Source organism: Gracilinanus agilis, chromosome X, assembly GCF_016433145.1.
Source record: "Gracilinanus agilis isolate LMUSP501 chromosome X, AgileGrace, whole genome shotgun sequence".
Classification (NCBI taxonomy): Eukaryota; Metazoa; Chordata; class Mammalia; order Didelphimorphia; family Didelphidae; genus Gracilinanus; species Gracilinanus agilis.
Genome location: NC_058136.1, coordinates 74660289 through 74676606, shown reverse-complemented (window position 1 = coordinate 74676606; position 16318 = coordinate 74660289). Strand labels below are relative to the sequence as shown.

Here is a 16318-nt window from a genome sequence, read left to right as displayed (position 1 = left end):
GCCCAGGGTCACACAGCTGGGAAGTGTCTGAGGCCGGATTTGAACCTAGGACCTCCCGTCTCTAGGCCTGGCTCTCAATCCACTGAGCTACCCAGCTGCCCCATTTTATTTCTTTTTAATGACCAAAAATCAGTTTTCTCTCCCTTCCGAGCACTCCCTCCATTGAAAAAGGGGGGAAAAGCCATTCTATGCAATATGCATGGTTCAGTAACACAAATTCCATATTAATCATGTCCAAATATCAATCTACATCTTGAGTCCTATTACCTCTTAGGAGATGGGCAGCTTGTTTCTTCATTGGTTGTCTGGAATCTTGGTTGGTCATTGAGTTGATCAGAGTTCTGAGGGTGCCACCTTCGCACTCATTTTTTTCTGTCCTAAATCTGTCTCTGTCTCCCTTTCTCCTCTCTCTCCTTTCTCTCTCTTTCTCTCTGTCTGTCTCTCTGTCTCTGTCTGTCTCTCTGTCTCTCTGTCTCTCTTTCTCTCTGTCTGTCTCTGTGTGCCTGTCTCTCTTTCTCTCCCTCTCCCTCTCCTTTTTCCTTTCCCTCTCCCCCTCTACCACACACACAATACCCTATTTAAAGCATCTCAGAATGATTCTTTCTCTGGTCCATTAGTAACACTCTGAAGACTACTCACATGAAAATTAAAATAATCAGGAACAGATTAGCATGACCTCAGTGCAAGGATGATACACAACTATGTGAACTGGTCCATATTTTCAAGTGGGGTGAGGTGAGCAAGAGAGAAAAAATAAATGCTTGTTAATTATCAACAACAACAACAACAACAAAACCGTGAATCGAGCCAAGGATTTGTGGGGAAATGGGATAAGGGGTCCCTCTTCATTAGACCTTGGAATGTCACTGACACTTGCCTGTCCAGGGGAAGAGGTCCTTCCCAAAGTAGAGCATATCTCTTGTGCTTTGCATTATCCTTCTGATAACAAATTAACTTCTGAATAGCATCCCTTTTCTGGTGTCAGCACCTCAAGGATCCACGACTTTGTCAATGTGGAGACTCTCCATCAATATAAATCTCACCTATCCCCACCCCCCAACACTTAACAAATGGTCTTTAATAATTACTGTACTCTCTCTCCCAATCAATCACTCGGTAGTCAACCTGCTAATGGGCCCCTAGCACATAGCTAGGCTCATCCTCAGACCCTAAACAAAAACAGATGATAGCTATAGAAAGAGACGGGTAGACAGATGTACAGTCAGCAGCCACAGGCCTGTATTTGAAGCTTTTCTGTCTTGGCAGAATATTTTAATGCTTGTGTTCTGTTGACCTACCTTTGGGAAACCAAAGTCCTCTCCAGTAATACCTTTTATAGGTCTTTCTCCCCTGTAGTGTCTGCCCTACTGCCCGGCCTCTAGTTTGTTCTTTGAAAGTCCCAGTTTGCCTCCTCATGAGTGACTCATAGTCACAGAGTTCCATTGGCAAAACGATATCACCTGGTGAGGAGGCCCTGCTCCTTACCAAGGCATGTCTGATCACGTCATTCCCCTTCCTGCTCAAGCAATCCCATTCTCTCCTCTCTCCTCCAAAAGACTGGCCCCTCTATCATCCCATTCTGTCTAGTGGCTACTTCCCTACTGCCCACAAATATATCCATGTCTCCTCCATCTTGGAAAAAAAAGCTCTTACTTATACTGCCATCACTGTTAACTATTGTTCTCCATCTCCTCTGTCCTCTATGGCTAAACTTGAAAAGGTCATTTACAATAGGCGCCTCTTCTTCCTCTCCCTTCACTGGATTCTTAATCCTTTGCAATTTAGGTTTCAAGTTTATCATTCCACCCAAACTTCTCTCTCCAAAGTTACCAGTGATCCCTCATTTGCCAGAAGACTCAGTCCTCGGTCTCCTCGACCTCTTTGGCTTTGACAACGCTCATCACGCCTTTCGCTTCGATATTCTCTACTCTCTAGGTTTGGGGGTTACTACTCTTTCTTGGTTCTCTTCCTACCTATCTGACTGCTCCTTCTCTCTTTCTTTTGATGGATTTTCTTCCAGATCACACCTTCTAACCATAGATGTCCCTCATAGTTCTGTCTAGGCCCTCTTCTCTTTCCCTCACTATGCTACTTCGATTGCTGAATGGATTTAATTGCCATCCTTAGGCAGATGATTCTCTGATCTACCTCTCCTACACTAACCTCTCTGCTGACCTCCGCTCTCACATCTCTAACTGCCTCTCAGACATCTCCTGTAGGCATCTCAAACTCACTATGTCCATTGTCTCCTTTCCCCTCAAATCTCCTACTTTAACACATAGCTGCAGAATCTGGCAAAATAAATCCCCACATTAGCCGTGTCCGAAAAGCTGCGACTGTGTTTTAAGTTCAGCACTTTTCTGCGAGGAGGTGTCTTATTTCATCTTCAGGCGCTGGGATTTGTGCTTTATCAATATGTTAACCAGTGTACTAGAGTGTTTCAAGATTGCTTTTCTCTATTACATTGTTATCATTGTATGAGTTGTTTTCTTAGTTCTATTTACTTCAGTCTACATCAGTTCAGAGAGGTCTTCCCAGTTTCCTCTGAATTGTCCATTTTGTTGATTTTGAAGGTCCAGCTCTTAGGGGCCATCAAATTCATCTATTTTTAATTCATTATTGCCTTGACATTCTTGACCACCAAAGTGATCTGCCTAAAGCATAGGTCTCAGAATGGCATTTTCAGTCAACTCTAGAGGTTCCCGATACCTCCAGGATCAACCGTAAGATCTTCCTTTTATCTTTCGAGGTCCTCCAAAACCTGGATCCCTGTTGTTTTTCTAGTCTAGCGTTAGTCTATTGTGCCCCACTCTGTGCTCTTTGATTCAGTGACACTGGCCTCCTTGCTTTTCCTCCATCTCTTGACTCCTGTCATTTTTATAACAATAACAACAACAATAAAAACTAGCATTTCTATAGCACCTATTTTGTGCCAGGCACTGTGCTAAGTGCCTTACAAATATTATCTCATTTCACCCTCACAACAACCCTGTGAGACAGGTACTCTATACTACCCCCATTTTCCAGTTGAGGAAACCAGGTTAAGTGACTTTCCCAAGCTCCCACATCTAGTAAATATTTGAGGTAGTATTTGAATTCCGTCCGGTCTTCCTGTCTTCAGGAACCACCTAGCTGCTCTTTTCCCCCGGCTGTCCCCCATGCCCGGAATGTTCTCCTTCCTCATTTCTGCTTCCTGGCTCCCCTGAAGCCCCAGCTCAAGTTCCATTTTCTCCAGGAAGCCTTTCCCAAACCCCTCTTCATGCTGGCGCTTTCCCTCTGTTTGTTACTTCCTATTTATCCTGTATACATCTTGTTTGTATATAACTGTTTTGACATGTATCTTGCCCATTAGATTGCAAGATCCTTGAAAGTGAGGGTTGTTTTTGTCTCTCTTTGTATCCTCAGCACTTGCACAGTGCCTGGCACATAGTAGGCGTTTAATAAATGTTTATCGATTTAACTCCACTTGTTTTTCAACCTTTTCCAACCTTATCATTCAACTTAAATGTATAAGAAAAGTGATCTTTGAATTGCCAAATTTTGGCACAATATTCTTATTTAGTTCTCTGCAAACGTTGACACGATGGAACATCGTTTCCTCCTGGATACTCTGTCTTCTCTGGCTGTTTCTTACACTCTCCTCCATTGGCTCTCTTTGTAGCTGTCTGACCATTTCTTAGTCTCCTTTCCTGGATCATAACCTTTATTATCTTTGCTTTCAATGTATACCAAGACTCTATCCTGACCTTCTCTTCTCTTTCTACTCTCTTTCTTGGTTAGTTCAACAGCTCTGCTTGATTCCAGTATCACTTTGATGCAGATTCTCACTCCTAAGTTCCAGTCTCATAATCACTTTATTGCACATTTCAAATGAGATATCTTCTGGCCAGCTTTAATCCAAGATTTACAAAATATAGCTCGCGCGCGTATGCACACACACACACACACACACACACACACACACACACACATCTTGACTTCCCTATTACTGTCAAAGGCACAGTCACCTTTCTAGTCCTGACTCCTTCTTGATGTTACTGCTTTCTTCTCCACTCTTTCCCATATTGGTTACTATCTTTCAGATGCACCCCCCCTCCCCAATTTTTTGGTTTCAGTGGAATATTACTTGATCCTCATCCTTACTTCCAGAGACCACCTGGATCATCTCAAATCAGCAACTTAGCTTTTGAGTTTCCTCCTACCCACTCTAGACTCTGGTGGCTGTTATTCATTGCCTCCAAGAACATTCCTCTGCCTTCCTCAATGAATTTGGTACCTGACTCATACTCTTTCTCTCCTTCCCATCTCTTGCCTTCATGCTAAGGCAAATCCCTTGTTCTACCATGGATCATACCTTGCCAACATGGGTAACTTACACACCTGCCCCTTTGTTCCTTTGGTCTAGGAATTCCTGAATAGAGCAGGAGGAACTCACAAAACTATGTAGATGAGATCCATTATGAATTTTGGTAATTTAATAAGAAACTCACTATGATGAAACATTCTCTTCCTCTCATCAATGTCTACTTGCTATCCCCAACCTTTTCCACTTAACCTTTCCATACTATTCCATTCCTTGACTCTTTCAACTAAGAACTCTGGCTCTTATTTCAATGAAAAAAATGAGCCCGTGTCATTTGCAGAGAGATCCTCTTCATCTCACATAATTCAGACATCAACCCCCAACATCTCTGTGTCAAGGATGAAGAGGTGACCTTTTTCCTTATCAAAGACAGTAACTCTATTGTACTCCGTCAATGCCACCCTTGATCCCATCCCATCCCATCTCGTCCAATGGGTCGCCCTCTCCATCGCTGACACTCTTTCACTTACTTGTAATCATTCCATGTCTGGTGGCTCAATCCCAAACATGTCCATGTCTCTCCCATCCTCAATAAAACCTCATTTGGTCTTTCCACCCCACTATCATATATTTCTTTTCTGCCCTTTGTGGTTAAAATCTTTGAGAAGCAATTATTCCCATAAGTCCAAATGGAAAAAAAAAACACCTCACTATGATTCACAGATGAGGAATGACTGTACTCTCTTCCTGGAGTGAGTCCCATAGCTTTCACCTTCTGCAGTGCCAATATTGCATTCTTCTGAGTATTTGTGGCACTCGAATCTACATAGGCAATGCACTTTCCTTTTCTTTTCTATATCCCATACACAAGAGGGTGCTCTAGGGCCATCTTCAGAGGAAGCAGCTCCTGTGGAGACACAGCCTGGGGACTGATGGTTGCTGGAGATGCTACAGCCACAGCTACTGAAGATACAGAAAGGAAAGTCCTGGTCATCACAGTCCTTGGCCCTGGCCAATGGTTCCACATCTGAGAATGATAAGATTTGTATCAATGGAAATAACATTCAAGAAGCAACGTCACCACCATTTGCACTCATGGAACTTTTCCCTCTGACTTGCAGCTTCTCTATGTGTTGTCCTCCTCCCAATAGAATGTGAATTTCTGGAGAGCAGGATTATCTTACTCTTCTATTTTTAACCCCACCCCATACTTAGCACAATGCTTTGCATATATTAAGTGCTTAATAGATGTCTCATTCATTCATTCATTCATTCATTCATTCATTCATTGTTCATGAGTGGCTCCTTTTTCCAATTGAAGAGAAATATTTTCTGCCCCTTTTGCTGCTGAGTTAGCTTTTCCTGGTGTAATTACTTTCCTTCTCCTCTTGCTACCAGCATGAATTTAAGATTAACCCTAGCCTTAACCCTTTGCTCACCTACATCCTTTTAAATTATCCCTCCTCCTCAGGAAGCAACAGCATATAGGTTCCTTCCCACATACTATCTTTTACTGTCGTGGTCTCTTGCATCTGTGTATGATCCATTGGATCAGATCATTCCGAGAGTGCAAAATGAGAAATCTTCTCATCAGTTTCTTGGCCATCCTCCCATTCCTCAATACTCTGAGCAGCAGATACAATACTCTCAGTGCCCAGCCTATTTTCATTGGATTTTTGTCTCTGTCAGTGGAATTAAGCGTAATCAATTATGCTCAGGTTTTACTTCTCTCACACATTTAAAGCAAACCAGAAACTCAACTTGCAACTGAAGTTCTCTTTATGAAGAAAAGGACCACTAAGATAATGCAAGGGATCAGGTATTGGGTCGGGAATCAAGAAGACACATCTTTCTGAGTTCTAATCTGGCTTAAGACATTTACCATCTGTGTGACCCTGGGTAAGTTGCTTAACCCTGTTTGCCTCAGTTCCTCATCTGTAAAATAAGCTGGAGAAGGAAACGGTGAACCATTCCAGTATCTCTGCCAAGAAAACCCCAAATGGGGTCACGAAGAGTCAGACACAATTGAACATCATTTTATAATAAACTATCGTTTAATGTCAATACCTACGAAATAGTCTACAACTCATTAGTGATGACTCTTACCACCCAATCGCAATTTTTTTAAAAGGGGAAAGAGTGAAGCAGATTCACCAATGTTCTCTCTTTTTTTCCAAGAAGCCAGAACTCAGTCACTATCAACTCAGCTGATCTGTGGGACTGGGAAAAGGAAAGGCTCTGTCACTCTCAGGCTTAGAGCCAGGTTCCTGGAAAAAGCATCTCATTTGTCATTGGTCAAGGATTCTCTCCTGTCCCTTTCCTTTCTTCAAATTGCTACTGAAACAGAAAGCTTGTCCTCCAATCCTGCTCCTGCGGCAGACTCCTCACCTCCTGAGTTGGGCCTTTAAACCCCAGGTCCTCTCCTGAGGCAAAGGAAGCTACCACAAAACTATTCAAAAGGATTGTTCAAAACTTCTGAAAAATGTTATGCTCTAAATAAATCTTGCCAGTGACTACCATCTCTTTCCTCCTACCAAGTATATCAAGTATGCAAGGCACTTTTTAAAAACTTTTGTTCCCCTTGTGATAACTGATTAGCATTGGTTAAAATTTACATCCATTTCATAATTGAAGTTCATAGATTTTCTTCCATTTACATCTCATCTTTCATCAAAAGGATCTTATTTTAGTGAAGGATACTGTAATTTCCTTATTTATCTGTTTTTCGGTTTCAATGTTTGTTTTTACTTGTCTGATAGTGCAGTGAATAGAGCACTGGGACTGGAATCAAGAAAATCTGAGTTCAAATCCAACCTCAGCCACTGTATGACCTTGGGCAAGTCACTTCACCTTCATTTGCCTCAGTTTCCTCATCTGTAAAGAGGAGATAATAATAGCACCTATTTTCCAGGGTTGTTGTGAGGATAAAATGAGATAGTGTTTTACAGATCTTAAAGGACTATATAAGTGCTAGCTATTATTATTATCATCTGAACTGGGCAAAGAAAAGTTGACGATAATTACATACTCTCCCTCCAATACTAAGATCTTAGCTTTTCCTCAGTTTTACTCTTTCTTTTAGCTTAGTACTAAGTTTGATCCATGTTTTATCAAGTCCTATATCTCTTCTGACCTTTGTAGCAAAACCTGAAAAAGCATCTACAATAGGTGCTACCACTTTTTCTCCTCTCACTCTCTTCTTAACCTCTTATCATCTGACTTCTGACCTCATCATTCCTCTCAAAACTCTTCTCTCCAAAATTGCCAATGATCTTAGTTGCCAAATCCAATGTCCTTTCTTCAGTCCTTATTCTCATTGACCTCTGTACAGCCTTTGACGCTGTCCATCATCCTGTCCTTGATAATCTCTTCTCTCTCAGTTTTCAGGACACCCTTCTCTGTCCATCCATCCACCTGTCTGTCTTCCTCTCTCTCTCTCTCTCCCACACACACCCCCCTCTCTCTCCTCTTATTGTTCCTTCTCTGGATCCTTTGCTGGATCCTCCTCCAATAGGTGCCCTGGGCCCTCTTTTCTTCTCCCTCTATACTACTTCCCTGGATGATCTCATCAGCTCCCATGGATTAATTATCATCCCTGTGCTAATGATTCTCAAATCTACCTATCCTGACCCAAACACTCTGCTGACCTGGTCCAATCTCCCATCTCCAACTACCTTTCAGCCATACCCAACTTGATGGCCAATAGATATCTTAAACTTAACATGTCCAAAAAAACCTCATTATCTTTCCCCTTACCACCCCCCCCCTTAAACCACCACCAACTTTCCGTGTTACTGTCAAAGTACCACCAAAGTCCCGGTTCCTCAAGCTTGAAACCTAGGAGGTATCCCAGACTCCTCATTCTTTCTTATCCTGTCAATCTCACTTCTACAGCATCTCTTGAATATGTCCGTTTCTCTTCTCTGCCAGTCCTGGCTAGTTAGGGTCTGAACACTGAAAAGGAATAGGGGTCTATGGGGCTAGGCAGGCAACTTCACAAAAATTCCATTTCATGATCATTCAAGTTACATTTTTATAGAGGTATCACAGTCAAGTCATTACATCATGACATCATCTCAGGAGGCATTTCTTTCCCACAGAATACTGTTTATGAAAAGGCTTTACTCAAGACATTGTTAGGGCTCCTCTACAATCTCAAGCAATCTCAGGGGACAGAGTTCATTCCCAGATATCCCACTTGCTGCTTGCATAAACAGCTTTGCTGTGGCCTTCAGCAGAACACAGAGGCATCTCTGTGAAAATTATATGTGGCTCCTTTCTCTCTGGGTCAAATAGACTGTATCACTTCTTTGACACTGTCATCACCCTGGTGCAGGCCTTTAATAACTCATACCTGGATTATTGTAATAGCTGCTGGGGCATCTGCCTGCCCCAAGTCTCTACCCACTCTAGTCCATCCTCCATTCAGACACCAAAGTGACTTTCTTAAAGTGTTGGTCTGACTGTGTCAAACATCAAACCCCCACCGACTTAAAAAGCTCTCTTGGCTCTCTGTTACCTCTAGGATCTAATGCAAAATTCTCTGCTTAGCATTCAAAGCCCTTTATAATTACCCTTAATTTCCAGTCTTCTAACGCCTTACTCCTCAAAATGTACTCTGGGGTCTGGTGACCTTGGACTCCTGACTATGTCCCACTAACAAGACACTCCATCTCTGGGCTCTGGGCATTCTCTCTTGGTTCTCCCTCATGCTTGGAATGCTCTCCCTCCTCTACTGTGAATACAGCCCTCCCCAATTTTTTTCAAATCCTAATTAAAATCCCATATTCCTTATCAATGGAACTAATAAAAAATGTGAATGACAATGGTCTAACAGTACTAGGTCTTAAACTATACTATAAAGCAGTGATCATCAACACAATCTGGTACTGACTAAGAAGGTGGATCAATGGAATAGACTTGGGGTAAATGACCTCAGCAATCTAGTGTTTGATAAACCCAAAGATCCCAGCTTTGGGAATAAGAACTCACTATTTGACAAAAACTGCTGGGAAAATTAGAAAACAGTATGGCAAAAATTAGGTTTAGATCAATGTCTCACACCCTATACCAAGATAAGTTCAAAATGGGTATATGACTTAAACATAAAAAGTGCTATTATATGTAAATTAGGTGAATGTAGAATAGTATACCTGTCAAATGTATGGAGAAGGGAAGAATTTAAGGCCAAGCAAAATATAGAGAACATTATAAGATGTAAAATAAATAATTTTCATTATATTAAATCAGAAAGGTTTTGTACAAACAAAATAAATGCAACCAAAATTAGAAGGGAAGCAACAAACTTGGAAAAAATATTTATAACAAATTTCTCTGACAAAAGTCTAATTTCTCAAATATACAAAGAACGAAGTCAAATTTATAAGAAATCAAATCGTTCCCAAATTGACAAATGGTCTAGGGATATGAATAGGCAGTTTTCAGATAAAGAAATAAAAATTATCAATAACCACATGAAAAAATGTTCTAAATATCTCTTGATTAAATAAATGCAAACCAAAACAACTCTGAGGTACCACCTTACATCTAGCAGAGGGGCCAATATGACAGTAAAGGAAAATAATAAATGTTGGAGGCAATGTAGCAAAATTGGGACACTATTAGCATTGCTGGTGGAGTTGTGAATTGATCCAACCATTCTGGAAGGCAATTTGGAACTATGCCCAAAGGGCTTTAAAAGAATGCATGTCCTTTGATCCAGAAATACAAGTACTAGGTTTGTATCAGAAAGAGAGGAAAAAATGGGAAAGGTTCTGTTTGTACAAAAATATTTATAGCTTCTCTTTTTGTAGTGACAAAAAATTGGAAAATGAGATGATCTCCTTTGATTGAGGAATGGCTGAACAAATTATGGTATGTGATGGTGATGGAATTGTGCTATAAGAAATTATGAACTGCTTGATTACTATAAGAACTATAAAGACCTATGTGAATTGATGCAGAGTGAAATAAGCAGAACGAGGAGAACATTATATACTCAGTAACTGAAACATCGTGGGATGATAAAATGTGATAGACTTTGCTTCTAAAAGAAATACAATGATCCAGGACAATTCTGAGGGACTTATGAGGAAGAATGTTATACACATCTAGAGAAAGAAATGTGGGAGTAGAAATCAAGAAGAAAACCAATGATTTATCACTTGTTTGTATGGGTATATGATTTGGGGTTTTGGTTTTAAAAGATTATTCTTTTACAAAAATGAATAATATGGAAGATGGAAGAGTAACTAGAGAGCAGCACAGTTTCACCACAAAAATCCTCCCTGACCAAGAGTAAAATATTGCCACAAAATGATACAGGAGTGAAGGAATCAACAAAGAGACAAAGTGAAACAACCCTCAAAAGAGGAGAAAACCAAAAGGTAGGCAGAGACCATCTGGAGAACTGGGGTGAGAGGGGAGCAAAGCTAGCAGGAGTCATAGCAGCAAGTGAAGAGCAAGCCACACATCCCCACTCTCACACATCTGCTCTCACAGGTTCCAAGCTTAAGCCCTGTCTAGCAGGCAGAGCCTGAGATTCTGCTAGGGCCAGTAGTAGTCCCAGCCAACTAATGCCACTTGAAATTTCAAACCCATGGATACATTTAGAGTTCAAGCCTAGGACAATTTTGGCTGAAGGGGGTTGATCCACATGGGACCAGAGCAAAGCCAGGAATCCCAGTCTAGGCTTGGGATGAGGACACAGGTCTCAGGGGGAACCTCCCTGGGATCTTTTTGCCCAAAAAAGGTGGAACTCCAGGACAGGGCAATCAAGGGTGTGCCTGATTAAATCAAGAACATCTTGAGATAAAAAATTTGAGCCTAATCCCAGGGCTAGAATATGACCAGCACCTGACCTGATTAAGTGCAGAGTGAGATCAAAAGCTTACACCCAAACCTGAGGAAAGTCTTTAAACTATCAGCATCTCAAGGGGCAATTGAATCAGCACTGGGAGAGAACTATCAGAACTCTCAGCCCTCAGACCATCTGGTAAACTAGTAACAACCAGAAAATACACCAAAAATAGCATCAAGGAAGGATTGAAGTTTAAGAGGGCACCCCAACTTCCCAGAAAACAGAGGCTACCTATAATTAAATAGGAAAATGAGCAAACAAACAAAAAAGCACCTAACTCTAAAGACTTTTTATGGAGATAAAGAGCAAGGTGAAGACACAGAAGGGGACAGTGAAAGCAAAGGAAACACACACAAAGTCCAAAAGAAAAATATGAAATGGACATAGTGTCTGGAAGAGCTAAAAAGACTTCAAAAACCAATTAAGAGAGGTGGAGGAAAAGTGGGGAAGAGAAATGAAAATGATGCAAGAAGAAATGGGCCAATTGAAAAAGGAGACTCAAAAACTGACAGAGGAAAACCATGTCTTAAAAATCAGAATTGGCCATCTAGAAACTGATTATTTCATGAGAAATCAAGAAACAAAAAAGCAGAATAAAAGGAATGAAGAAACAGAGGAAAACATGAAGAATCTTATTGAAAGAACAACTGACCTAGAAAATAGATCTAGGAGAGACAATCTGAGAATTATTGGACTACCTGAAAGCCATGATGACAAAAAAACTTGGATATCATATAATGAGAAATTATCAAGGATAACTACCCAGAGATCCTTGAGCAAGAAAATAAAATGGAAATGGAAAGAATTCACAGATCACCTCCAGGAAGAAATCCCCAACTGACAACTTCCAGGAATGTAATAGCTAAATTCAAAAGCCATCAAGTCAAGAAAAAAATACTTCAAACATCCAGAAAGAAACCATTTATGGAGATACAATCAGGAGCACTCAGGACCTAGTGTTATCTACATTAAAGAATAAAAAGGTATGGAATATGATATTCAGGAAGGCAAAAGATTTGGATTTACAACTCAGAGTCACCTATATAGCAAAACTGAGTATATTCTTTCAGGGGGGAAATGGTCATTCAATAAGATAGAAGACTTCCAAGCATTCCTGAGAAATAAGCCAGACCTAAACAAAAAATTTGAAGACACAAGAGAAATCCAGAAAGGTAAATAAGAAAGAGAAAATTTAAGGGACTCATTAAGGTAAAAATATTTATATGTCTACATGGAAAGAGGATTTCTGTAATTTTAAAAATTACTGTTAGTAATAGACAAGATAGAAGGAATTTACTCAGATACAGGGTGGAGAAGTAAGCTGATAATCAGCTATGATTATATATAAATGTGATGATATGGAACAATATGTATATATGATATGATATGTATGCATATGAATGACATGTAAAAAATCAATCAAGGGCTGAATGAGAGGGTTTCACTGAGAGAATAAGGGAGGGAGAGATAGAATGGAGTAAATTATATAACATAAAGAGGTTAGAAAAATCAATACAGAGAGAGGAGGAGGAGAAGGGTGGTGACAGGCAGTGCTTAAACTTTACTCTCATTGTAATTAGCTCAGAGAGGGGTAAAAAAGAGTATACTCAGTGGGGTATAGAATTCTATCACCCTACAGAGAAGAAGAAGGGGAACAAGACAAGGGAAGGTGGGGGTAATTGAAGGGAGGAAATGAAGGGGTGACAAAAAATACTGGTACGGAGGAACAGAGTGAAAGGGAATAGAGCAGGATGTAAAGAGGATAACACTATGAAGGGCAATACAAAATTAATAATCATAACACTAAATGCAAATAGGATGAACTTACCCATTAAACAGAAGTGGATAACAGAATGGATTAAAATCCAGGATCCTACTATATATTGTTTACAAGAAACACATTTGAGGCAGGGTGACAAACACAGATTCAAGGTAAAAGGCTGGAGCAGAATTCATTATGTATCATCTAAAGTAAAAAAAAAATAAGCAGGAGTAGTAATCATGATACCAGACAAAATCAAAGTAGAAATTGATCTGATTAAAAGAGATAAGGAAGAAAATTACATTTTGCTAAAAGGTACTATAAACAATGAAATAATATCAATACAAAACATTTATGCACCAAATGATATGGCATTTAGATTCCTAAAGGAAAAATGGAAGGAATTCAAGGAGGAAATAGCTAGTAAGACCATACTAGTAGGGGATCTCAACATTCCCCTTTCAGAACTAGATAAATCGAACCAAAAAATAAATAAGAAAGAAGTAAGGTAAACAAATGAAATGCTAGAAAAATTAGAGTTAATAGATATCTGGAGAAAACTGACCAGGGACAAAAAAGGAAAATACCTTCTCACCATTACATGGTACATATACAAAGATTGACCATGTACTAAGGCATAGAAATATTGTAAACAAATGCAGAAATAATAAATGCCACTTTTACAGATCATAATGAGGTAAAAATTATAATTAACAAGTGTCCATGGAAAGGCAAATTTAAAGTTAATTGGAAACTAAATAGTATAATTCTTCAAAACAGATGGGTCAAAGAAGAAACCATAGGAACAATTACAGATTTCATTAAAGATAATGACAATGAGTAGACATCATAACAAAACCTGTGGGATACAGCCAAAGTAGTACTCAGGGGAAAAGGTATATCTCTGAGTGCCTATACCAACAAAATAGAGAGGGAGGAGATCAATGAATTGGGCTTGCAAAAAGAACAAATTAAAAATCCCCAGATAAAAACTAAATTGGAAATCCTAAAAATTAAAGGAGAAATTAATCAAATTGAAAGTAAAAGAAATATTGAACTAATAAATAAGACTAGGAACTGGTACTTTGTAAAAACTAATAAAATAGACAATGTGCTAGTTAATCTAATAAAAAAGAAAGAAGATAATCAAATTAACATTATCAAAGATGAAAAGGGAGATCTCACTTCGAATGAAGAGGAAATTAAGATAATTATTAAGAATTACTTTGCTCAATTACATGGCAATAAATACAACAATCTAGGTGAAATGGATGAATATTTACAAAAAATATAAATTGCCTAAATTAACAAAAGAGGAAATAGAATGCTTAAATAATCCCATCTAATGAGGATATAGATTCTAAATGATCACCCTAGTGCAAATATCAATAATACAGAAATAGTTCTTGAACAATGACATATGTAAAACCCAATGGAATTGTGTGTTGGCTACAGGACAGGGGTGGAAGGTGGGGAGGGAAAAAACATAAATCATGTAACCATGGAAAAATTCTCTTAATCAACTAAAAAAAAACAACACAAGAAAAATAAATAAATAAATGATCTCATCTCAGAAAAAGAAATTGACCAAACCATCAAGGGACATTCATTCTAAGAAAAATTCCCCAGGGCCTGATGGATTCACAAGTGAATTCTATCAAACATTTAAAGAACATCTAATCCCAATACTATAGAAATTATTTAACAAAATAAGTAATGAAGAAGGTTTACCAAAGTCGTTTTATGACAAAATATGGTACTGGTTCCAAAGCCAGGTAGGCCAAAAACAGAAAAAGAAAATGACAGACCAATCTCTTAATGAACATAGATGCAAAAATCTTAAATACAATACTAGCAAAAAGGCTCCAGCAAGTTATCAGGAGAATTATTCACTATGATCAGGTGGGATTTATAACAATGTAAGATTAAAATCAATATCCAATAACTCCAAGTATTATATTTTATAAGATTTATTAATAATCACTTGAAGTAGAAGAAATAAAAAGAATAAAAGTAAAACCTGAGTAAAATTCTCCTGTATCTCACCTCACCCCACCACCACAGTCCATAATAAGGGGGAAAAGAGGGAGATGGACAGAGCTATGCAAAACTTATATCCTCCCTACTTTAGCATGTAATGTGGGAACCTGGAATTTAGAGTTCTGGGGAGCAAATTCCAATTACACACCAGGAATTCAAGGATGATTTAATATTAGGAAAACTATCCATATAATTGACCATATTAACAACAAAACCAACAGAAATTACATGATTATTTCAACAGATGCAGAAAAAGTCTTTAACAAAAATACAACATCCATTCCTATTGAAAACACTAGAAAGTATAGGAATAGAAGGTCCATTTCTCAAAATAATAAACAGTATATAGTTAAACCATAAGCAATTTAAGACCAAGAAAGAGTTAGAAAAAATTACAAAATGTACAATAAATAATTTTGATTACATTAGATTAAAAAGTTTTTGTACAAACAAAACCAAAGCAAACAAAATTAGAAGGGAAGCAACAAATTGCGAAAAAAAATATTTATAACAAAAACCTCTGACAAAGGTCTAATTTCTCAAATTTATAAGGAGCTAAATCAATTGCATAAAAAATTAAACCATTTCCCAATTGATAAATTGGCAAGGGACATGAATAGGCAATTTTCAGATAAAGAAATCAAAACTATCAATAAGCATATGAAAAAGTGCTCTAAATGTCTAATAATTAGAGAGATGCAAATCTAAACAACTCTGAGGTACCACCTCACACCTAGCACATTGGCTAAAATGAAAACAAAGGAGAGTGATGAATGTTGGAGGGTATGTGGCAAAATTGGGACATTAATGTATTGCTGGTGGAGTTGTGAATTGATCCAACCATTCTGGAGGGCAATTTGGAACTATGCTCAAAGAGCATTAAAAGATTGCCTGCCCTTCGATCCAGCCAGAACACTGCTGGGTTTGTACCTCAAAGAGATAATAAGAAAAATACTCGTACAAAAATATTTATAGTAGAGCTCTTTATGGTAGCAAAAAAAGGAAAATGAAGGGGTATCCATTGACTGGGGAATGGCTGAACAAATTGTGGTATCTGATGGGGATGGAATACTATTGTGCTGAAAGGAATGATGAACTGGAAGAATTCCACGTGAACTGGAAAGACCTCCAGGAATTGAAGTATAGTGAAAGGAGCAGAACCAGGAGAACATTGTACACAGAGACTGATACATTATGGCACAATCGAATGTAACTAACTTTTCCACCAGCAGCAATGCAATGATCCAGGACAATCCAGAGGAACTTGTGAGAAAGAAGCTGTCCACATCCAGAGATAGAACTGTGGAAATGGAAATGCATTAGAAATATATGTGGTTGATCACACAATGTGATG

At 38.8% G+C, this 16318-nt stretch overlaps 1 non-coding gene across 1 annotated transcript; it reads left to right on the top strand.

Moving 5' to 3' along the window:
• Positions 1-616: 616 nt before the first annotated feature.
• On the top strand, positions 617-723 carry LOC123253880. The gene has a single exon (XR_006506630.1). It is a non-coding gene; the product is annotated as a U6 spliceosomal RNA (small nuclear RNA).
• The last annotated feature ends 15595 nt before the right edge of the window (positions 724-16318 follow it).